The 23,941-nt window shown below is 41.1% G+C and overlaps 1 pseudogene; it reads right to left on the reverse strand.

Moving 5' to 3' along the window:
• Positions 1 to 288: 288 nt before the first annotated feature.
• LOC137166790 (CGG triplet repeat-binding protein 1-like) lies at positions 289 to 1,951 on the reverse strand (annotated as a pseudogene).
• Positions 1,952 to 23,941: the final 21,990 nt, after the last annotated feature.

The following is a 23,941-nucleotide window of genomic DNA, read 5'->3' on the forward strand; positions in this document are numbered from 1 at the left end:
AGCATTGTCGGTATCAATTACTACAACACTTTCATAATCTGGTGCTCATTTACTGCTTTGACTACAACCTGTGAAACAGTTGAATGATTAACAGCATCTAAAAACACGGCAGTGGGCAATGTTAACTCTCTTTTGATGGATACAATCTGGTTCTAATGGTGCAAACAGTACATTCAGATCTGATCTTGCCTCATCATCACAACATTCATCAAAGATAGCCATTTTCTTGTCTTTAAGATTCAGTTTAAAGTTTTCCTTTGTCTATGAGGTACACCTCAGGTAAGTGTGTCAGTTGTGTCCTACCATGAATCACACCACTATTCCAGGCCCTGCTGTTAAAAAATTATCTCAAATATATGGCCAGTCTTTGACAAGGGGATGTTGGCACCTGCTAGTGTCTTCACCCATGCTGTACAAATCTGAAAGTAGAAGAAGTTAAGTATTGAGTGAGCACAAATGTTCACTATCCATGTAACATCTTTAATCTTAGATTATTACGTATTTAGTTATTTCTAGGTTTTAATTTAGCTGTATAGTATAATAAATGATTACATGATATACATATGCATACATGTTGTATATTATGCCTCTATCCAAGAAGATTCACAAAACAAAACTGCGTTATTAAATTACAATCAAATGTAAAACATCACATGGAAGTGCAAAAGTTATAGTGAGGCATGTATTATCAACAGAAAACTGACCATAGTTGTCATTTAAAAAAAAAAAACTTTATAAATGTAGCTGTCTATTTAAGATCTCAGAGTAAGTAAAGATATTCAATCGCTATAGCTCTTCTAAGCTACTTATCTTATCTTTTCTGTATTATAACATTTTCTCAGATTTCCACTCACCTCCTGCATTCTTTCTCTGCCTGTGTTTTCTTTTTCAGTGTACCTGTAATGATCTTCTGATATTTGTTTCTGCCTTCCCCTTGAGCCAATTCTTCCTTCACTTTGTGAATCATTTTGCATAAAAAACACCACAGTTACAGACTGTTTGGTCATGATTGACAACATTATTCCAGGAAGTGCAAAATAATTTGTCCCCATCCACATGCAGTTTTTAGGAAATTCTTGAGCACAAGAAGTGGTGCAGCCATTTTTGATGCATGATGTGAAGGATGTTCATGTTGTGCAAAAGAATGAATATTCCTTTCATAACTTCATCGGGACCTGGCTGGCTTCTTTGGGAAGTGCTTGGTTCTGATTGTCCTGAAGTTTTACTGACTGGTTGGTTAAATCGTGTGGTGGGGTGTAGTTTTGTTTTGTTTTGTTTTTTTTAAATGGGTAAGTAAATTAGATCCTGAGCTGTAATATAATGCCATTGACTAAGGGAATTGACTAAGAATGGGAACAATTCACTAACAATAGGAACATCAAAAACTGTGTGGGCAAGCTGCTACATTTTCTGCCCCGCCTGAGGGAACAGAGCTTGCCTCATGCCTCCCTCCAAACAATCCAAATCTCTAACCCTCCATACCAAGCGCACCACACTAGTGAGTCAGAGGGACAGAATCTCTCTCGCTTGTTCATGCTGCCCGCCCAGCTGGCGGTGACTTACATCTCTGTTGGCTGCTCTGGGCACTCGAACAGATGCACCCAGGTTGCTGGGGAATGGATGCATATCCCCCACACATTTCTTTGCTTCCCCATTTTTTCTCTGGGGAAGCAAAATAAATCTGTGGAGAACGTGAATTCTGCGACGGCACAGAATTCCCCCAGTTGTAACGTTCACATGTACACTCCTTGTGTACATGGAGCGCATCCACAGTTGGTGCTCTAGCATCAACAGAGAGCAGTGCATCGTGGGTAACTATCCCACTGTCCAGCTAATCACCTTCTGCTGCTAGGAGTTCTGGGAATGGATCACAGTGCATTATGGGTGTGGGCTCACCATCCCATGATTCCATGGGCTTCCGACAACGTTTTTCACCTCTTTCAACCGCCATAAACTGTACCTGCCATCTTTGTCTGACAGCATGGATCCTGCATTGCTCTCTAGTTTTGTGTTAAGTGTTATGAACACAACTTGGCTTTCATGAGCTGTGAATCTGAAAATATATCTTTGGTGCCTGTCTGCTTTGTGCCATGGAAAGATAAATTCCAGTTTGCTTCTGGCATTCCTGGAGCAGCTGCACACCATGGACCATCGCTATTGAGCTTTGGGAAACAAGCATTGAATGATGTGATCCCACCACTATACAGGTATGGGATAGCGAGCAGTGGATTCAAAACTTTCAGATGCACAAAGACACATTTCTGGAACTGTGTGCAGAGCTCACTCCTGCCCAGCAGTGCAAGACACCAAAATGAGAATTGCCCTCATGGAGAAGTGCATGGTAATTGCTGTGTGGAAGCTGGCAACTCCAGACTGCTACTGGTCAGTCATGAATAAGTTTATAGTTGGGAAATCCATCATGGGGGGATGTTTCAGTCATGAAGCATGCATGGCCATTAATCGCATCCTGCTGTGAAGAACTGTGACTTTGCAATGTGTGGGAAATAGTGGATGGCTTTGCAGCAATGGGGTTCCCTAACTGTGGTGGGGTGATAGATGGCACACACATCCCAGTTTTGGCCCCAGACCATCTTGTGAGGTAGTACATCAATAGAAAAGGCTACTTCTCTATGGTATTGCAGGTGCTGGTGGATCAGGGGGTAGTTTCACTGACATCAACCTGGGGTGGTCAGGGAAGGTGCATGCAGTAGCCTATATAGAAAGCTGCAAGCAGGGACTTCCTTTCCAGACCAGAAGGTTCCAATAGGGGATGTAGAAATGCCCATAATGATCCTGGGAGACCCAGTCTACCGCTTACTCCCGTGACTCATGAAGCCTTACAGCGGAAGCCTTGGCAGCAGCAAGGAGCCCTTCAACAAAAGGCTCAGCAGATGCAGAATGACTGCTGAATGTGTGTCTGGCAGAGTAAAGACTTGCTGGTGCTGCCTTTTTGGCAGGTTAGACCTCAAAGAAGAAAATATTCCCATGTTCATATGCAGAGCACAGCAGACTGCTAACATTTGTGATGCTAAGGGGAAAAGCTTCCACAGGGGTGGAGCATTGAAGCGGATTGCCTGGAGGCTGTTTTTGAGTAGCCAGATACCGGGCTATTAGAGGGGCTCAACAGGGTGCTATTCAAATCAGTGAGGCTTTGATGCAGCATTTTGACAATGACACCTCCATAATATGTGTTTCTGTAATGCATTCAGCCAGGCATTATTAGCTTGCCACTTTGAATGAGCCTTGTAGTGATTGCTGCCTGAGTGTTAATTGTAGTCTGTAAATGTGCCAATAGCCACTGTGTATGAATGCCAGCAGCAACTACCATGTACAGGACACAAATAATGATTCATTTTATTTCCAAGAGTAAACTTTTATTACATACAATATACAAATTTCTATTTCTTACAAGGGACATGACCTTGAGGAACATTCTTGGAGTTGAGGCTCTTACAGATGTGTGTAAGTCCAGCTGTCATTCTGAAACCTGTCCCTAGGGGTAGAGTGTAAGAGGTACTGTGGTGGGCCGGGAACGTGCAAGGAATGTCTATGGCGAGTCTGGGGAGGTCATGGAACACAATTCTGTGTGGTCTGCAGTGAGAGGCAAACATGCATGTGTTCTGACTGCAGCGCAGCCAGGGACCTCAGCATCTCTGTTTGATCCTCCATTAGCTTTGTCATCTGCTCCTGCCCCTGTTTCCTCTCCTGGGTATCCATTTTTTAATTGTCTCTCTCCATACTCTGTGATTGCTACAATCATCTGATGCTGCAGATAACACTTAGCTAAACATGTCCTCCTTATTCCTCCTGGTTCACCTCCTTACCTGCTGGAGGCATTCCACTGGTGTGTAAGGGGTTCCCCTCAAGGGCCCATGTGCAGAAGCACCAGAAACAGAAGCAGTGTTGTGAGTGCACTCTCAGCCTTGAATCAGAACAGTTAAATAAGCCTCTTTCTCACTGGCCCTTGGCAAGCATGCAGCTTGGCGAGTTCCCTGAACATGGGGAGTTCAGATCATGGGGGGGAAGGGGTAAGATGGGGCAAAGTGTCTGGGTGGTTTCTAAAAGGGGATCACAAGTGCCTAGGGACATTATTGTAAATTCTGGACCATTTTCCACAATGATCAAAGCCGATATTTCACTCCTGAGGGTAATCGAGGATGCAAGGGGATGCATCTCCTGCATGCGTGCAGCTTCACACCAGGTCTGTATCCAGTTAATGCTTGGTTACCTCTTTGCCCTTCGTGGCATTGTACCAGTCAAGAAAATCATCCCAAGAAGACTGGATTCATCTAGGGAGCATGCAAATATATGGTGCTTTCTGCCACAGTGCAGCATGTGTCAACAATCAATGAGAGGCAGACAGTCGTGTTATTGAGACTATTTTAGCCTCTAACATGTTCCCAAGCTCTTCCAGTCCTACCCCATTCTCTGAGGGACTGACATGTAGTTAGGGGAAAGTGTATGTGTGTGGTGGGGGAGGGAATCAGAATGCTTGCCTCTTCTACAGTGCATATTGAAGTATAAGGTGAAAATCAGTGGTTGGCTGAGGTAGACCCACCCCCCAGCTTTTGCAAGTCAAATGTTTGAATCCCCTTCCATATTTGTATAGACTATTTATATAAAATTCAAACCTTCAACGTGGAAAAAATAAAAAGGAGACATGAACATTCTTTTGAGACCACAAAGTTGTCCACTAGCATGTGCTTCAGTGTTAAAATAGAGGTGTGGCACAAACTCATTCCTGTCCAGAGATGTCAGAATGAATGTATTGTCAGCTATGGCTAATTACCATTGCTGGGAGCTAGTGTAAGACCTTGTAGTCATGAGATCACAGGCTATTTCCAACCAGAAAACTAAGCTGCATTGCTGCTATGTTCAAAACCCAATAATGAATACATTTGAACATCTCCCAGTATCTCAATCTTTATATACCTGGTGTCTTGCCTTAGATCTTTTGAGGCAGAAACCACTATTGTCTTGGAAGAAAGGTGTTATACATTTGACAACTTTGCAGAAGAAAAGTCCCTATATATAGTTACATGTGAACACGTCTTAATGGCAGAATTATGGTCTCAAAGTAGGTCACCATTACACCTGGCCATATGCTGTGTTGTGTTGATGCTTAAGAATTGGAAAGGGGGTAGGTCTTTCAATAAAGAGAAAGTAGCAGCCCCATAAAAAGAGGTGGATGAAAGCCTCACAGATCCAATTGGACTAGCCTGAATTATTGTCTCCTGGTGATCAAGTGCTCCATGGCTTAGGCTCCAAGCCAGATTCAAGCTGGGGGAGGAAGGGAACAAAACAAACAAAACATGCAGGCCTGTGCAAAAATGAAAGAATTTTAGTATTTTGTGTGTGCAAGAATTGAAGTGTTATAAGCATTGTAAAGGTCACTGTATCATTCCTATTACAATGAGCCTAATGAGTGAATGTATTGATTTCAATTGAATTTAGGGAACTAAATGTTTAAATAAAAAAAAATCTGCCCCTTAGATCTTGAATATCAAGGTTGTTTTTTTTAAGGTGGGCACATCACACAAAACTTGGTCCCTACTCACCTTCTCTTCAACTTGCCTCATTTGTTATGTGAGGGCTGCTGCCAAAAGGGTACAAACACAAACCGTTACCTGGTATAAAATAAACTAGAGCTGAAACAGACACCTTTTGGTGGGAGAGAAGGGGGATATGATTTGGGAGAAGTCTGTCTTCCTTTTAACCGTGGACAGCCCAAGTTCTGGAACATTGCCCTTTGGGCTTGCATTGAAGCGGAGTTAAATACCTAAACAAAGCCTGAAAAATGTACTGAACAGAATGCAAAAGATGTGAGGTTAAAGCAAATATAAATGTTGTAGTAAACTTGTGAGTAAAGAAATAACACCACATTTTCAATTTTTCTGCTCTCTAGGTACAAATGAGTAAAAGGAAGAAATTAGAATAATTCAAGGTAAAGTCAGAAATTGTATTGAAGGGGAATATAAAAATATAAAATTGTTGAAGTATTAAATGTAACTTTCCTATGAGGGAAGACATAATCAAATCATGCTGGCTTCATGGATGGCAAGGCATAGGTAATAAGGGAGCTTCTGTGAAACAAACGAACATCAAAATGAATACCTTTTGGAATTGATCTAATCAAAGAAAAGGAACAGACGTTTTGTGGGTCAATAGAATAATCTGTTAAACTTGCCTAATATGTTTTAGTTTTTATAAGATTAGAAAAGAAGGAGCAGGGTAATAATGTTATTTGCAAAGGGGAAATCTGTAGTAGAGCAACAGCTGTTGCTCTATCGTTAAATTTAAGACCGGTTTTTCTGTTTAAAACTCAACCTTAAATGTACATAAGAACAGGCACACTGGGTCAGACCGATGGTCCATTTTAGCTCAGTAGTCTGTCTTCTGACAGTGGCCAATGCCAAGTGCTTCAGAGGGAATGAATAGAATACGTAATCATCAAGTAATCATACTGTTGGCCATTTCCCAGCCTCTGTCAAACAGCAATCCTTTCCTATCCTGGCTAAAAGCCATTCTCCATGAACTTATCTAGTACTTTTTTTTTAACCCTATTATAGTCTTGGCCTTCACAACATCTTTTGGCAAGGAGTTCCACAGGTTGACTGTGTGTTGTATGAAGAAATACCTCCTTTTGTTCGTTTTAAACCTGCTGCCTATTTTCTTTTGGTGACCCCCTAGTTTTTGTGTTTATGAGAAGGAGTAAAAACATTTCTTTATTTACTTTCTCCACACCAGTCATGATTTTATAGACCTCTATCATATTCCCCATTCATCTCTTTTCCAAGCTGAAAAGTTCCAGTCTCACTAATCTCTCCTCAAATGGAAGCTGTTCTATACGCCTACTGAATTTAGTTGCCCTTTTCAGTACCTTTTTCAATTCCAATATATCTATTTTTGAGATAGGGTGACCAGATCTGCACGCAGTATTCAAGATGTGGGCATATCATGGATTTATGAAAGACAGAAAATATTGTATTGCCTCATTATCTATCCCTTTCCTAATGATTCTTGACATTCTGTTAGCTTTTTTGGCTGCCGCTGCACACTGAGTGAATGTTTTCATAGATCTTGGAGTAACTGTGGATAGTTCTTTCTTGAGTGCTAACAGCTAATTTACACCATTTTATATATAATAGTGGGATTGTTTTCCAGTGTGCATTACTTTGCATTTATCAGCACTAAATTTCACGTGCCATTTTGTTGCCCAGTCACCCAGTTTTGCGAGATCCCTCCACAGTCTGCTTTGGACTTAACTATCTTGAATAGTTTTATGTCCTCTGCAAATTTTGCCACCTCGCTGTTTACCCCTTTTTTCAGATCATTTATGAATGTTGCACAGTACTGGTCCCAGTACAGAGCCCTGAGGTCTATTTACCTCTTTCCATTCCAAAAACTGATAGTTTATTCCTATTTGTTTCCTATCTTTTAACTACTTATGGAGCCAGGAGAAGACCTTCCCTCTTATCCCATGACCGCTTACTTTGCTTAAGAGCTTTCATGATGGACCTTGTCAAAGGCTTTCTGAAAATCTAAGTATGCTATATCTGGATCACCCTTGTCCACATGCTTTTTGACACTCCCTCTCCTCCCCCTCCCCCTGCAAAGAATTCTAGTAGATTGTGAGGCATGATTTCTATTTACAAAAACCACGTTGACTCTTCCCCAACAAATTGTGTTCATCTATGTGTCTGATAATTCTGTTCTTTACTATAGTTTCAACCAATTTTCCTGGTATTGAAGCTAGGCTTAGCAGGCTGTAATTGCCGGGATTACCTCTGGAGCCTTTTTTAAAAAATTGGCTTTCATTATCTATCCTCCAGCTGATTTAAATGATAGTTAACATACCATAGTTAATAGTTTTGCAATTTCACATTTGACTTCCTTCAGAACTCTTGGGTGGATACCATTGAGTGGCCCCACTGGTTTTTTAGCAGGCTTCCTGCTTCTGATGGACATAATTTTGCTGTTCCTTTTGAGTCTGAGTCTTTTTTAGCCTTCCTAATTGTACTTTTACACTTCCCTTGGCAGAGTTTATGCTCCCTCCTATTTTCCTCAATAGGATTTAACTTCCACTTTTTAAAGAATGTCTTTTTGCTTCTAACTCCTTATAGATTGCAACCATGGCTAAACACATTTTTGGCCTCTTACTATGTTTTTTTTAATTTGGTGACTTTAAAAAGCTTCCATGCAGCTTGTAGGGATTTTGCTTTTGGCATTGTACCTTTTTTTAAATTTAACTTCCTCAGTTTCTACCATGGTGGGCTGCTTTGGTGTCCCATCTTCCTCCTTCCCCCCCTTTCCCCACGGATGTTAAATTTAATTATGTTATGGGCACTATTATATAATTAAGTGCCCTAAAATCTAGATGGTTACTCTGCTTGCATTTGAAATTTGGGGATGCAGGCTCTATTAGTGACCCAAATTTAGGGCCCTCCCCACAAAACAGCTTTTTTGTTTGTTTGTTTGTTTTTTTGAGATTCTGGCAACCTTTTTGCTCACAGACAGATCAAATCAGGGCTCAGATCATCACACTACGGTCTCCACTGCTCAAGTGTTATCCCAACAGTACATGGCACCCACCAGCTCTTTGGGGGAAATTTAAAACAAAACATTTCCCCCCCAAAGACTTTACTTCCTCAGTTAGGCTTGTCACAAATCTCATGTGATTATTCATATGCTCAGTATAATCCATTAAGCACATGCAGAGAGAGGCAAACTGGGAAACTCTTTATTTCAAAGGACCTGAGTGGATCTAATGTTACAGGGCAGTCATTGATTCTGAGCATTACGCCAGGTCCTATGTTAAAATTCAACCCAGAGCAGAAATCTGAAGTATAAAAGAAATAGGCATATTGCTTCAGTCTGCCTCTAGCAAAGGAAAATTTTGTTTTGGGGAAGTGTAATCCGAGTACAGCGAAATATTCAGAAGGCACTAAAACTTCTCTGAAAATTAAATGGTAAACTCTTACAGAGTTACAGTTGCCTGGTGATAGCTTGTGCCCTTCCACAACATTCAGTTCAGCATAACTCAAATGTCTGAAAAAACAGGAAATACAACCATAATTCTGCCACTTTGGAGCTGGTCACCACCCATGAGAATTATCTGCATGTGCTTTAGCTACATTCATAAGTCTAGATGTACAGAGCATGAATGAGGTTTCTCTCACCTGCCCTATTAGCAGCTCCACATTGCAAACATTTCAAAGCATGATCATTATCCCTATTCCACTATAATAATGTACAGGATGGGGAGGAGCACTGAGGAATCATAGTAACTATATGACCTAGTGCAGGGGTTCTCAACCGGTGGTACGCATACCACTAGTGGTACGCGGAAGACGGGTCAGTGGTACGTGCGGCGTTTCCTGCCGCCGTTTCTGCCGCTGAATCCCCCTCCCTCGCCGCCGCCTCGAAAGATTGCCGCCGCCGATTCCCCCCCGTGCCGCCGCCGATTCCCCCGTGCGTCGCCGCCGAGAAAGCTTGCCGCCTCCGAATTGTTTTTCCGCTGTTCCCTTAGAGAAACCCTGCCGCCGCCGCGAATGCTCACTGCCGCCGAAAGTGCCACCCACCCTGCCGCCGAAAACGGTCAAACGTTGACAGGGTTTCAGCGGAGGGCATTGGTCCCCGTATGTATCCCTGCCGCTGCCGAAAGTGTTCTCCCCGCTTTTTTACCGAGTTCCATTCTGGCCAGGTACAGTGACTGTACCTGACCCGAGTGGTACTCGTGGGGGGAAAAAAAGGTTGAGAACCGCTGACCTAGTGGAAAGACCACTGGACTGGGACTAGTCCTAGCTCTGTGACCTTGAGCAAATCAGTTTGCCTCTTTGCCTCAGTTTCCCAACTGTAAAATGGGGATAATGGTGTAACGTTCTTTGATATCTAGGGATGGAAAGCACTATATAAAAGCTAGGTCTTTTTTGATTGTGTGGCCACAGCAGTATATCAACTGAAAACCTAGATAAGAACTACAACTGTCTAGATGAAAATTAGCTCTTACCAACGTAAGAATGTGTCCTGAGGAGAAAAGCCATCCTGACTGAATGCTCATACACAACTGTAGAGGTTAAATACTCCTTTTGAATAACTCCATTGACTTACACCTGTAATTAATCTGGCCCATCATTTGTTGAGAAGTTATGCAAAAAGAGATAGGTGGGGAAGCAGTTTCACCCAGTAGCCTTTCATCTCTGGAGCTCTAGGGGCAGACCTATGGAGCTATGTTGATTTACCCCAGCTGAGGCACTGACCCCAAATTTTAAAGCTGACTTAGCTACACAGCTCACTTGTCTAACAATCCAGGACCACAATTTCAGTCCCCTAGAAGTAGTCCCAAATGCAGATGAGAGAGATGGTCCACTATTGTCAAAAATAGTCAGACTTAAACCAAGTGCCAAAAAACAGTTTCCAACTGTTTCCATCTAAACCACAGAAACAGCTCCACATCTTCCTGAATCACCACTGACTGAAGTGCAATATAAAGTCTGTGTATTGAGGTGATATAGTGGACCACACCTGTACAGTCAAGGGACCAAGACCTCACTGACAATAAAAACAACCTGATCAGCAAACTACCTGGTTCAATGGGGGGAGGCAATGCACAGATCCTAAGAATCCTTGAGCTATTCTGTAACAGAACATTGCTCCTTGGTGTGGCTCAGCTCCTGTCACTCAGGTCTAGTGGACACTCACCTGAGTGAAACTATGCCACTGTTAGGCCAAGTTGGTTGGACCGTTGCTGCCTTCCAGTCCTGTCCATCATTGCCCCTTCTGACATCAGGCAACAAGTCACCTTGCAGAATCTTCTCCTCAAAGTACAAGATATGACACATCTGCCCCTGTTTAAAAAATGTCTAATTAACTGATCTACTACCTTAGCTCAAGGCATCCCCTTTGGATGATTCCTTGGAAGTACCTCAGTGTCCCCTACAGCTGGCAAGAACCAGGTGGCAAGAACAAGCTTTAAACATAGCCCATGCCTGTCTTGTAACAAACCCAATATTCCTGCCTCCTGACTTTGTCTTTCTATACCCTCTGTGGGCAACGCTGAAACACTGCAGCGGTAGGGTGCAGCGGGGCCTGTGTCATGCTCCTCTTTGCCATTGTGGCCAATTAGATGTATATCATGTTTGTAGGCTGAATCCATTGGCGAGGCTGTCTGGTTCCCTTGTGGACATGCACAATGCTCTTTCCCCCACTATCAAATAATGAAGACAGACTAACATGCTTGGCACAATAAGAGTGAAAATAAGCTGGATGGTCTCACTTGAGGCCCTAATAATCATAACAAGCAAATATTTATATAGTGCCATTAATTTATACCACCCTTTACTAACATGATGATATGTTCCTATTCCCATATAGCTTACAGCCTAAACGCAGTCTGAGAAACCAATACAAAACGTAGGGCAGAAGTTCAGGAAGGGGAGGATGTGGGAAGAGTTGAAGAGAAAGTGGGGGAAAAAAATCCCGATAAGGAAGGACTTTAAGTAGAAGACAAAGCATCTGGCACATGAGCCCACGGAGACTAGTTCAGGTGTAGGCAGCAGCATGGTAGAAGGTGGAAAGCCAAAAGCAGGAAAAAAAATGTAGTTTCAGGTTCAAGTAGTGGAGTGTACATAGGTAGTGGGAAGGTGAGGAAGGGTAAATAAAGAGCAGAGAAATAGAGCAAGGTTATGTAAGCCTACAAGGACCTTACAGTTGATTTGTTAAGATGTGAATCCAATGAAGGGATTTGATCGGAAATGAGGATGGAGCCCCAAGACAGGAAAATGATTTGGTAGTAACATTTTAACCGAAGTGGAAGGGGAGCACAGTGAGACGGTGAGGCCAGACAAAAATGTTATAATAAGCTGAGGAAAGACCAGTGCATGTAAAAGGAATTTTAGCTATAGGGGATGAATGAGGAAAGGATGAATTTTGAAAAAACTGAAAACAGGAACAAGAGTCTGGATGTGCTAGGGAATAGTGTCAGATTTCACAAAGACTATGGAGCTAGGTAGAAGTTGTCTATATCACAGATCTCTGGCGTCCTAGGAAACCCCTGCTCAGTACAAGCTCAGGACTGGAGGAAAAGTGTCTCGTTAAAGCCCAGGATTAAGGTGCACTGTCCACGTAATGAAACTTCCACAACATCTGCCGATAGCATGCTTGGCTTAGGATTGTACATTTACTCTCTTTTGGAAGAATACAGTTTAACACAAGTGTGTGCGCACAGTGAAATATGTATTTCCTGAAACTTACTATCCTATCCTGATAAACTGATAGTACTGCCTGTGTGCTATATAGTTCAAATCTCCTCCTTATTCACACTGCAGATCCCTTCTCTTTTGTACTGTAAACACTCTGGGACAGGAATTGCCTTATTTGTATGTTTGTACACCTCCCAGCATAAGCAGCCCCTGATCCAGATCATAGCTTATGGGTGAATACATTTTACTCCTGAGGAGCTTTCAGTTTGAATTAAGCATAATGCAGCAAAAAATTACAATAAATTAACGTTGGGGTTATTGGGATATTAGAGGAAAAGGACACTGTGTGAAAGACCATGAGCTATCCTTATTGTTACATACATGTCTTATAGGAAAGCGCAGAAGCTCAGTACTTTTCTATAAACGTACGTAGATAATTCTCATGAAGAATTGATTAAGGTAAGCAGCCGTGAGATGGTGTGTAAATAAGAACATCTTATTTTCATGTAAGCAAATGTTTCCTATGGAGTCAAGAGGATAGGTGGCAAAGCTGAACAGTTACTTCACTACTTTTATAGCTTATCATAATCCTTTGATAATTGACAGGTGATGAAAATGAGTTTCTGTTCCATTCAGTTGCATGGCTTTGACTAGGGGATAAAGCAGTGACATTCTGTGCACCAAAGGTCAGAGTTAAATCCCCAAAGAAGTGATGATTGATGTTCCTTTGCACTTTCATTTTTGACCTTTACTAATTCCATATTTGTCAGCTACAATACTGGATTCCTTTTTCCCTTCTTCCAGTAGCTTGCACCACAGCCTAGTTGTGATACCAGTCTCCTTATTTCCAAAAATATTTAACCACTCAGTTGCTTCCACAGTTTAGCAAACGGACAGCTGCAAGTGAAAGTGAGACTTGAATGAGAGTTCAGGAAGCATGTATGTTAATTCTGTGTCATTGTCATTTGGGCTGCCACCACTTTGGTGAGTCTCAGGTGGGAGATGATGCTATTTGAGGGAGCATTTCTTCAGTGAAAACTGCTGCCCAAGGGGCACTAGATCTAAATATTCCAAACTTAACTTAAAGTCCTTGGACACTCACTTCCTCCTTTAATTATTTTTGTTTTTTCCTAAATCAAACCATTTTGAACTCTCATTCAAAGTGTATGTTGCACCTAAATTGTTTAACATTTTAGCCATCATATCGAAAGATTTGTTTGAAAAATAAAACGTACTGGCAGAAGCTTACAATCAAATTCTGCCTTGGAATGCCTACAAATAGATACTGTTTAAGAAAATGGAGACCCCAGGTGTTTTCTCTACTACCTAATGGATTTAGTCCTATCTCTGGAGTTATTTATGTCTGGAAAAAAATCAACATGCTGACCACTGTCAGCTAGCTATGCAATTGTCAGAAGCTTTCCTTAATATTTCCTGCTTTCCATTACTAGTAGGAAAGTCTGATGGTGCACATTCTTAGGTACATGAGCAGTATATACAAGGGTACAATACAGGTCCTCCTGAGTCACTCATGCAAAGTTTCAATAACTAATATTATTTAAGTGTTATACACCATTCCTTAGAACCAAAGAAACAAAACACTCTACAGCACTGAGAAGTGGCTTTACCCTAGAGCTATGTGAAGCTTTCCTAACAAAACCTGAAACTAGCTTGATTTTGGTCTTGGATCCGCCAGCAAGAAGTGTGGCAAACAGTCCTGCATATAAATGGTGTATCCCCAAAATTGTGACTTTTTAAAAAGGAGTAAAATACTTTTTACTGTGACTAAGTTAAAATCTAACCTGTCTCCGACATTTTGTGGGGGGAAAAAATGCTGTGCAGCGTTTGAGCTGCTGCATTAAGGGGCGTCACGAGGTAGTCTACTTGCTTACTCATGTCTCAGGTAGGGTTTTAGCTCACTACTGTCCATGCCCCATCTGGCTGTCACACAGCTCATTGCCTCAGTCACTCACTCTGTGGCCCCTCTCTCACCAGTCAGAAGCTGCAGCACATCTCCTTCATGCCAAGTCACAGTCATCCTTCCCTTCCATGGTCTCATCAGAGTCTCTTCTTACAAAGTCTGAGGCATCCTCCCTATCCACTGTGCTGACTGCACCATGCCCCCGGTAACTGGTAGGGGAACTCAGGTCCACCCTCTTTGCCAGGTTCCTGAGACCCTTAAACCAGCAGTTCAGGTCTATATTCTCTCAGACTTTACTGCTTTTACTCTGGGCTGCTTCTTACACTACTTTTTCAGGCTCCTACTCTCCCCCTTGTACTGAGACTGTGACTGCAGGTTCATCTTGCTGGCTGCCTTCTAGCGTCACTGCCTAGGGCCAACCTTTATAGAAACCCCACCTGTTCCTTCCCAGGTGAACTTCTTCTCAGTCAGTCAGTTTCATTGCCCTATAGCTCCCCAGCAGGTGCAGCCTATGGCTAATTGGCCTCTCTTGCCACCTTAACCCCTCCAGTGCCAGTGTAGGGTGAACACCCCATCACAAGGGGACTTTATAAGCACCTGTCTGTAGAATAAGGAACTGTTGCTGTACATGCATGGCTGAGTGAATGTGTGATTGGTGTTTTTCCCTACTACCTCACTTCCAAACTTTTTGCTAGGTTTGTATTTTTGGAAATTAATTTTGAGTGAGAGGTTTTTTTTTTAGGATGGTTGCGATAATACCAATGGAATGACCCAGGACCTCACCTACCTACTGACTGATTGGATATATTTATGGATGTATGGACTTTCTGAGCCCATAGTTACTAGAATAGGGAAATTCCCCATTTCTATAAGGGGACTGAATCAAACCCTATTTGGTGAGGCCAGTGACTCCAGGAATGCCCCATTCTGATTTGCCAAGAAACTCCTGAAAAGAGTTCCAAGAAAGAGGGATCAGTCAGGCCACCAGCTTCAAAAATGGACAAGAGGAAGATAGCTTTTTGCTGGTTTACTTGCTTGCTTCTGGCTCTTGGCTTGTTTGCCTGCTGCAGAAGTTGGTTGTGGAACTCTGGCTCTGCAATGTCACCATGCCTAACAGAGACCTGTGCTCCTTTCACCCTCCTGGCCAACGAGGTTTAGGAATCCAGTATCATACCACATTTCAGTCAACATCTACAAATCAGTAACCTCTAGCCAGCTACCAAGTCCCTTGACATTAAACACTGGACCCTATAAGGCCACTAGCTAATCCTTACAACCGGGCACCAATTTCTTGAAGCTGAGTGAAACCACAAAAGTCACAACAGCCATTTTGCATGTGTTTCAACCTTTTAGATTTTATTTAGTTTTCTAATCATTATTGGTTGAGGGACACCTCTACCTCTGCATCCTTGCACTTGTTTTTAACTCTGGAAAATGGCTGGTAGTGTGTGTGTGCTCCCCAAAGTTCAGAGATCTTTGGTGCTGAGGTTTTGATTGAGGCCCACTTCTATCACCTGAGATCAGCAAGTCTTGCCCATAAGATTTCACTAGTTTTTGCAAAGAATTGTTTAAGTCTGTAGATACTCAGTGAGGCTAGCGTGCTGTTCAGCTGCAAGCGGAACCCTTTGGAATGTGCAGCATTGACCGGATCTGCGAATATCTAGTTACAATATCTTGACTTCTACCTTTCTCAGAACTCACTTGTTTGTTTTTTCTCTATTCTGGAAGTATATTTGATTTTTGATAGGAGTTTTGCATGGCAATAATGATTGATTGTTTCATCTCTCTAATTTCATACTTTTCTTGTTCCATGAGTCATGCATAGTGATCCCTGAAAGAAAAAAAGTAATCAGATCAGACTGAAAAGGCTGAAGCTTCTGTCTCAGTAGGAAGATATTTGTGCTCTTTAAGTGTGAATTTCAGTGGTAATGCAAGTATTTTTAAAATACTTTAATGTTTTTAAAAGCCTCACAAAGACCACAGAATTAGTGGGCATAATTGTTTCTACTTTCGATAGGATATGCAGATTTCAACACTATGGTTTTTATCAGAGAGAACAGTTATGAATTAGAACTTCAGAGTCTCATTCTCCAGTGCTCTGTACGTTGTATAGTCATTTACATCAGTGTAGAGACTGTTTTGTTTTAATTTGGTAGCATTTTACACTCACTTTGTACAGGTCTGAGACTGTGCAAGGCAACAGAGTATCAGGACTTCAGTTATTTTACTTCTTTCACCTTTCAGCTAGGTTGATATCATCTGTCCAATTCCTCCTGTTTAGCCTGACTCAAGCATCATTATCAAACATCCAAATACCCATCCAGTTCACTGTGTATTTTATCTGGACCACTAAAGGGTCAGCAGAATTTACTAACCTTAGATGTCAGATAGCCTAAATATCTTTTTTTTTTTTTTTTTTTTAAATTGAGGATAGGGCCTGGTCCAAGTCACATAGAAGTCAATGGGACTCTTTCCACTTACTACAATGAGCTTTTGACCAAGCTCATAGTGAATACCTAAATATTAGAGATGAATCTAAGTCTAAAACCTGTAATCCAAAATTGGAGGTTGGATTTGAGTTCCAATTTAAGATCTTTTTAAAATAGACAGAACCATAATCTCAGACTGAATACTCATGAACTTGCAGGTTCAAAATCCAAATCTGTACCTTCCCAGAATTTGAGAATCCAAATTTGGTAACAGAACATGGCCTACTTTAGATACAGGTTTGAGATGTAAACTCAAACGTAAATCCCAAACTAAGGTTTTGGTTTCATCCCATCTCTAATAAACTATGTATTTATAATTTTAGAGATTTTTGTTGTTGCTGTTTTTTGTGTGGTTCTTTAGTTTAGTGTGCCACTTAAATACCCACATTTTTCATACTTTTTTCTAAGTGTCTTCCTCTTGGCCAATCATGCATCTTTTAGTCCTAATATAGACTGTTAAGCACTCTTCCTCATTTTTCCATACTAAATGTAGAACTTTGCACTGTCTTTGATTTTCATCTTGTTGATTTCAGACCAATTCTCCAATAATCAAGGTCCTTTAAAATTCTAATCCTGCTCTCCAAAATGCTTGCAACCCTCCCTGCAAATTTTATAAGCATACTCTTCATGCCATTATCCACATCATTAACAAAAATATTGAATAACCCAGGTGTGATGAGCTACACACATCTCACCCTAAACCAGAGCAAGGCATGGGGCAGTACTGGGCCAGGAAGGCTGCACTCCTCGGCAGCTGCAGGGCCTCCTCCTGGTGGAGGGACAGTTTAAAAGGGCACTGATAGCATGGAGGTAAGGGCAAAGGAGTTACAGGAGGTACCAAGAAGTAAAAGTGATGGCTGGAGCTGTAGGAAGAGTGATTACAGCACTGGAAAGGCCATGCTAGAAGAGGTGATCCATATTTCTGTTCCCTCCGCCCTCTTTGGAGTTGGGAACCCAAGAGAGGCCCCAAAGGAGAGCTCTGTGTGGTCTGAAAGCTTGTCTCTCTCACCAATACCAATGGTATGCCAATAAGAGATATTACCTCACCCACCTTGTCTCTCTAATATCCTGCTACTGAGACAGCTACAAGTATACTGCATACAAAGCAGACTTATTATTCTCAGTCTCTTGTGCTCTTTAATTATGATCCAGGTGTTTACACAAAAAGCACTATAGCAAGTCACCTTCATGAACTTTTTGTTTCTGATGGTTGTTGAAGTTTAACAAATGAGGTTCATTAGCATCATAAGTCAGCATGATTGGACACCGAATAAGGCATAAACATTGTATATGAGTTTGTGTAGTTTTGACATTCTGCTTTAGTTTCATTGGTAAGGGATGTATTGACTAGTTCTGATCTTTTGCACACACACGCACACAAATCCCTCTACTTTCATGAATTAATAGGGGCAAATTCTGATGTTTTTGTATCCAGGTACAAGAACAAAGGAGAAATAAATAACCTGTCGCAGCAGCACACCTCAGGGTCTGCATCCCTAAATAGATCCTCCCCAATTCTGTGTCTTGGAAAAATGCCGACTATTTTCTCTGCATGCATTATGTGAGCCTAGCTAATGAGTATGGTCAGAGCAAAAGAGCTGGAATAATATCAGCACTGCCTGGAAAAGTAGAGAGGTGGGAATCTCAGGTGGAGGAAACAGCAAGTTGGATGGGCCAGGAAAAGCTTGCCTTGTTTTTTAGCTTGGAGCTGGTCTCTGGAGGCCAATCCATGATGGACTTCTGTGGTGTCCACACTCCCTTTTCATTTTGCATGGCTGAGCTCACTTGGGCCTGCTCCTGCAAGATGCTGAGCAATCGTAAGTGCCTTTAACTCCCACTGACATCAATGAAAGTGGAGTGTGTTCAGTACTTCCCAGAGCTGCTGCTCACCTTCTGAGAGCCCCACTGTTTGTAGAACAGGTAGTCTGTATTTTTCCAAGGCTGCCAGAATTTCAGGCATGCAGCACCGGAGGTTTTTCTGGTGTGACGGGTTATTTATTCCTCATTTGATTTTCAGATTGGTATAAAGAACAGCAGAATCTTTCCTAATGAATTTGAGAATAAAGAGGGATAGTGTATGTGTTTTGTAAAAGATCTGAAACAGCCACTATATCCCTTGATACTGAAATAAAAGCGGAATGTCTAAAACTGTACTTAATGGAGACTCATGAACAGCATTTATGTATTCAGTGTTCAATCATCCCAACAGAGTTATGATGCTAATAATGATGCTCATTTGTTAATAAACTTCAACAGCCATCCACAGCAAAGCTGATTAAGGTGGCTCGTCTTCAAATAGCATTTGTATAAATTTGTGGGTTGTAATTCAGGAGCCCTAATGGTTGTGAGAATAATACTTGTCAGCTTTGGCTAGAAAACAAGCACGTTTCCAAAATGATTTCTCTCCATTTACGTTACATGGATTATTAAGGACTCAAGTTATTTTTGCTGGTTAATTGTTTCTGAAATGTTCTTATGTCCCAGCAGTTGTATTCTATAGATTGTCCATTCAAATATGAATGGACAATGAGGATGTTTATATTAGTGTAAACTAGAAGATTTGTCTGTGAATTAATCTACTGTGATATAGTGGACAGGTGTTAACATGACAAGTTGGTTGTGAAGATGCAGGTTACTGTCTGCTACTACCAAATGTTTTAATGAACAAGGAGAAAACCCAGAAATGCACTTCAAAATGTAAGGGTGCTCTCCACAAGTACTTTATTTTTCACCATCCTATTAAGGAAAATGTGTTGTGATAATGCTTCTTGAGGTAGCACTGCTTTATGGTATATAACACTTAGTTAATAATAATAAGATAATTTTCACAAAATTATCTTTTATCACCCATTAATAAAGTGGTAAAGAATAACACAAGAAGGGTTTGCAAAACAGGTTACAAAGTTATAAACTGGCAACCCTAAAAGAACCTGCACCTGATATACAGACATAAGTACAGCATAGACAGCAACAGGAGAAGTTTTTGCATATACCATGGTGTCAGAGTGCTTCAAGTCTAGATAATACTTCTCTGTTAGGCTATAGCAATTTTGTTAAGATCTGACTAACTCATATCACGCAGGCCACTGAGCAGCTGTAAATTGGTAATGACTATGGGTAGTGCTGCAGAATGGAAAATCAGAAAATCATTTTATCAATATAGGAAGCACTATATGCAAATGAAATTCCTATTGCAATTAGTTGTGAGCCTTGAACTGAAACTCTAGTCCAAACACTTCCAGATTATGGCAAAGTTAGGATTTTGGATCTCAATCTGAATCCAATCTTTGGGTCCCATTCTGCTGCACTTATTCACAACTATCTTACGAAGAGTCCCACTGAAACAAATGAGACAATTTGTGGAGTGGTGGGATACTATGCAATGTAAAGATGTCAGAATCAGCCCTTTGTGGATCAGATTAATCTTTAATTATACTGAGTAAGTCTCATGACACAGACCTCATTAATACTTGTGAGTTATCCTCACCATTTCAGGGAATGAAACAAGTAGACTAGGATCCTTATATTCGCCCTATAAGTACTTACTAATTGCAATTCTGGAATACTCTTTTCTTACAGGCATCGCATCCAATTTATCCAGCTGAATGTATTATTTTCTCTTAAGGTTGAGATAATACAGACTTGCGTGTCCCCCTTCGTTAGCATAATTTGATGTAAGTTTGCACATTTAATTCCTTAAGAGTGACACTTTTGGTGTTTGTCAAGGACTATGAATTTTTCATTGCATGTATACTAGAACATGCAAAAATGATTACAATACAGAAGACTTGGCTCCTATTCAGCAAAACACTTAAACACACACTTAACTCCCATTGAAGACAAGCACATGCTTAAGTGCTTTGCTGAACAGGGATGGGATTACTCATGTACTGTAAATTAAGCATGTGCTTAAGTGCTTTGCTAAATCAAGGCCATATAGTGTATTGTCCTAAGGAGAAGCATACTTCCATCATTTGAAAGTAGTGGGGGCAGCACCATGACCGTGCTACCTGTGAGCTAGTAGGTAACCCTGTTTACCAAAATTTCATACCATTATTGAACTATTAAGCACATTTACCTACAGGAATTGTGAGAAGCGAAAAGAAGCTACACATGTATTTAACCTCAATTTGATAAACGTTTTTTTTTTTTTAAACTGACTCTTCCTGCAATTATATCTACTTGAATGGATTCCAGACAACCCTCCGGCTGGGATCCATATCTTCTTTCATTACAATTTAAGCACTGATAGTTAAAGAATAGAGGGGGAACCGGCTGTTTAATGTTGTTTATATTGCTACTCCTGCTACTTAGCCAAGAAACTAATAGCTGTCCTCTAGGGAAAACGTTTGGCAGCAGGTTCATAGGATGAATGAGAGCACAATGATACAACCTTGAATCCTAGCTATCCCATTAATAAGGTTCTCTTGTGCATATTTTAGAAGTTTTATTTATGGTACCAATTCCCTTTTCATTATTTACCGATAGTAGCCCAAAAAACTCCCACCCCAACCCACAAGAAAGTAAAGATACAATATAAAGTGTCTGACTGAATCAATCATCATATTTATATGGTGTATGGCCACCCAACATGCTTGCCTGTATTTAAACTACATAATAAAATATTGCCTCAGAAAAGCTAATGTAAATGCAAAGTCATGAATTGATCAGCCTGATAATGCTCTGCAAGAGAATCCCACAATCACAAAGCAGTGGAGCTGAAAACTTTTCTTTCCCTGTACTGTTTAGAAATGCTATTCAGAGACTTATAGCAACCTAGTATCAACCAAACCTAGTATGGACAGGCAGAATTAGGGGGATGGAGACCACATTTTACTAATTACTACTGCTGACTCCACTTCTGGTTTTGTTCTCATTGAGAGAGGGAGGTTTTTCAGGTCTAGAATATCAAATAAGAAACCAGGCTGGTATGACAATTCAGTGGGTACTGCTGTATGCTAGTATAATATATGGACTTTACTGGGAGCAGATTAGAAAATGTTTGTGATTTTTAAACTGTGATGCTATCACTGAATTGCCTGAAGAGGTGAAAGACCTGATTCACAAAACTGGGTGACTGGGCCACAAAATGGCACATGAAATTCAATGCTGATAAATGCAAAGTAATGCACATTGGAAACCATAATCCTAACTATACACCTATAAAATGATGGGGTCTAAGTTAGCTATTATCTCTTAAGAAAGAGATCTTGGCGTCATTGTGGACAGTTCTCTGAAAACATCCACTCAATGGAGGATAGGTCTGTCACTGACTATAAGCCAGGATGCGCAGGGATGCAAAACTATGCTCTGAAGCGTCCCTGCTTCAGTTTGCAACAAGCTGGGAATGGGCAACAGGAGTGGATCACCTGTTCTGTTCATTCGTTCCCTCTGAAGTATCTGGCATTGGCCACTGTTTGAAGACAGGATACTGAGCTAGATGGACCGTTGGTCTGAGCCAGTATAGCTGTTTTTATGGTCTTATGCCCAAAATGTCAAGTTGTATGCACCAGGTTTCAGTGAAGAAGGCAGCAATTTTTTTCAAATAAAATCTCAACCAAGTCAAATGACGTTTCCAATAAAGCTGATAAAATGAAGGGTGTATTTTGAAAGCTAATGAATTAAGGTAATTTGCTGACGTGTACTTGAATATTCAACATTTGCAAGAAAGGAGCCATGGTTTTGTGTACCATCCAGTGACCCATGAGTTACTGAGGGATTGGGATCTTTGAAAGAAAATCTGCCATTTAGCCACAGAGTTGCCCTGAGGATGGGTGTGGGCATTCTGCCTCAGAGGAGCCCCCTTCTAGTGCCCCCTATTTGCTGGAAAAGAGCAAACTGTGATGCTTCTCATTCTTCTTCACTCCAGTCTTCCCTTCCCTGCTGCTAGCTACTCCCCCTCATTATGTGATGTCTAAAATATGGATTGTAAACTCTTTTGTACATTGCCTGTTCCTGCACTGTCTCTTGAGAAACATCTATCTCACTTGCAGGTGCTGTAGTAGTAAATAATAATGCATCCACAAGGAAGTAAACAAAAGGCAACCATGTTTATTTCTTTTGACTTCATTTGGAACAGTGGAGAAAGTCATTATTTGATAAATGATAAAGGGCAAACTTGGTGAAGGGGAAAAATTATATTTCCAAACGTTTGAGAGAATTACAAAGCAATGAATTGTAAACATCTTTTTGAAAAGACTAAAATTAGCAGATAGTATCTCTCAAAGTATTGCTTTCTGACAACAGAGCTTCAGAAGATATGTTACGGGAAACTTGTACAATGGCAGAGAAGAATGATCCTGTAAGAAACAAAATTACAATGTAACTTTCAAGTACTTCCACACGTGATAGTTATATAAAGACACGAATAAATGAATTTAATGATAGCAAGATGTAGGATACCTGGGTTTTAATCTCTGCTATGAATCAGGTAGAGCTTGGGGGAGGGGGGGGGGGATTTGAACTAGGATCTCTCACATGCTGAGTGAATGCTTTAATCCTTGGGATAAAAATTGTAACGGGAGCACCACACCCTCCACATCTTCTGTCTGTATTTGGCAAAGGGCTGATCTGATAGACATGGTCAGATCAGACATGATGGTGTCTGAGCACGTCTACTGGGTCCTGCAGATGAGATAGGTGAGAGACTGCCTACTATATGAATACCACCAGGGATTAGGTGTGAGTTGAGCGCTCAGCTGCTGGTGGTGTCAGCACTGAGGTGGCTGTGCATATGCCCAGTGGCAGAAATTTGGGTGCCTCTGGGATTTTACTAGTGGAAACTTGGGCACTTTAGGAGTTTAGATATCTACAGGGTGAGGCAACAGCTGAATGAGGGGTTCTGAGAATCTAAGTTTTGGATGTAGGTGCCTAAAGTAACAGTTAGGCATCCAAATTCCCCCTTGTGAACCCACCCTCCGTTCCTTCATCAATAAATCATTACATTCACTTTTCCTAGTTTACTCCCATCCACTTCGTTGTTAACATCCAGGTACAAAATGGATGTCAGAATATTCAAATGATGAATAAGAAAAAACAGTAAACTAGTTCAGAACACTATAGAGGCTCAGTTTATGTGCCTGGAGAGTTGAGAGAATGTAATCACCATCTATCATTTCTCAGCCTCCATAGAAATCAGACCTAATTTAAAATTGAAACACTTCTCTTGCTCTTATGTAGCAACCTCATCATCTCTTTCCTAAATCCTGAACAACTATGGGGGCTAAATTGGTTTTCTACGAATATTGTAGTTTAGTATTCTTCTACCTTTTGTACTGTTTTGACAAGAATCTGAAGTGATTAATAAACAAATAGGTCAAGGATAAGAGGAA

Source organism: Emydura macquarii, unplaced genomic scaffold (assembly GCF_026122565.2).
Source record: "Emydura macquarii macquarii isolate MOO-44397 ecotype Brisbane River unplaced genomic scaffold, CSIRO-AGI_Emac_v2 contig_2897, whole genome shotgun sequence".
NCBI lineage: Eukaryota > Metazoa > Chordata > Testudines > Chelidae > Emydura > Emydura macquarii.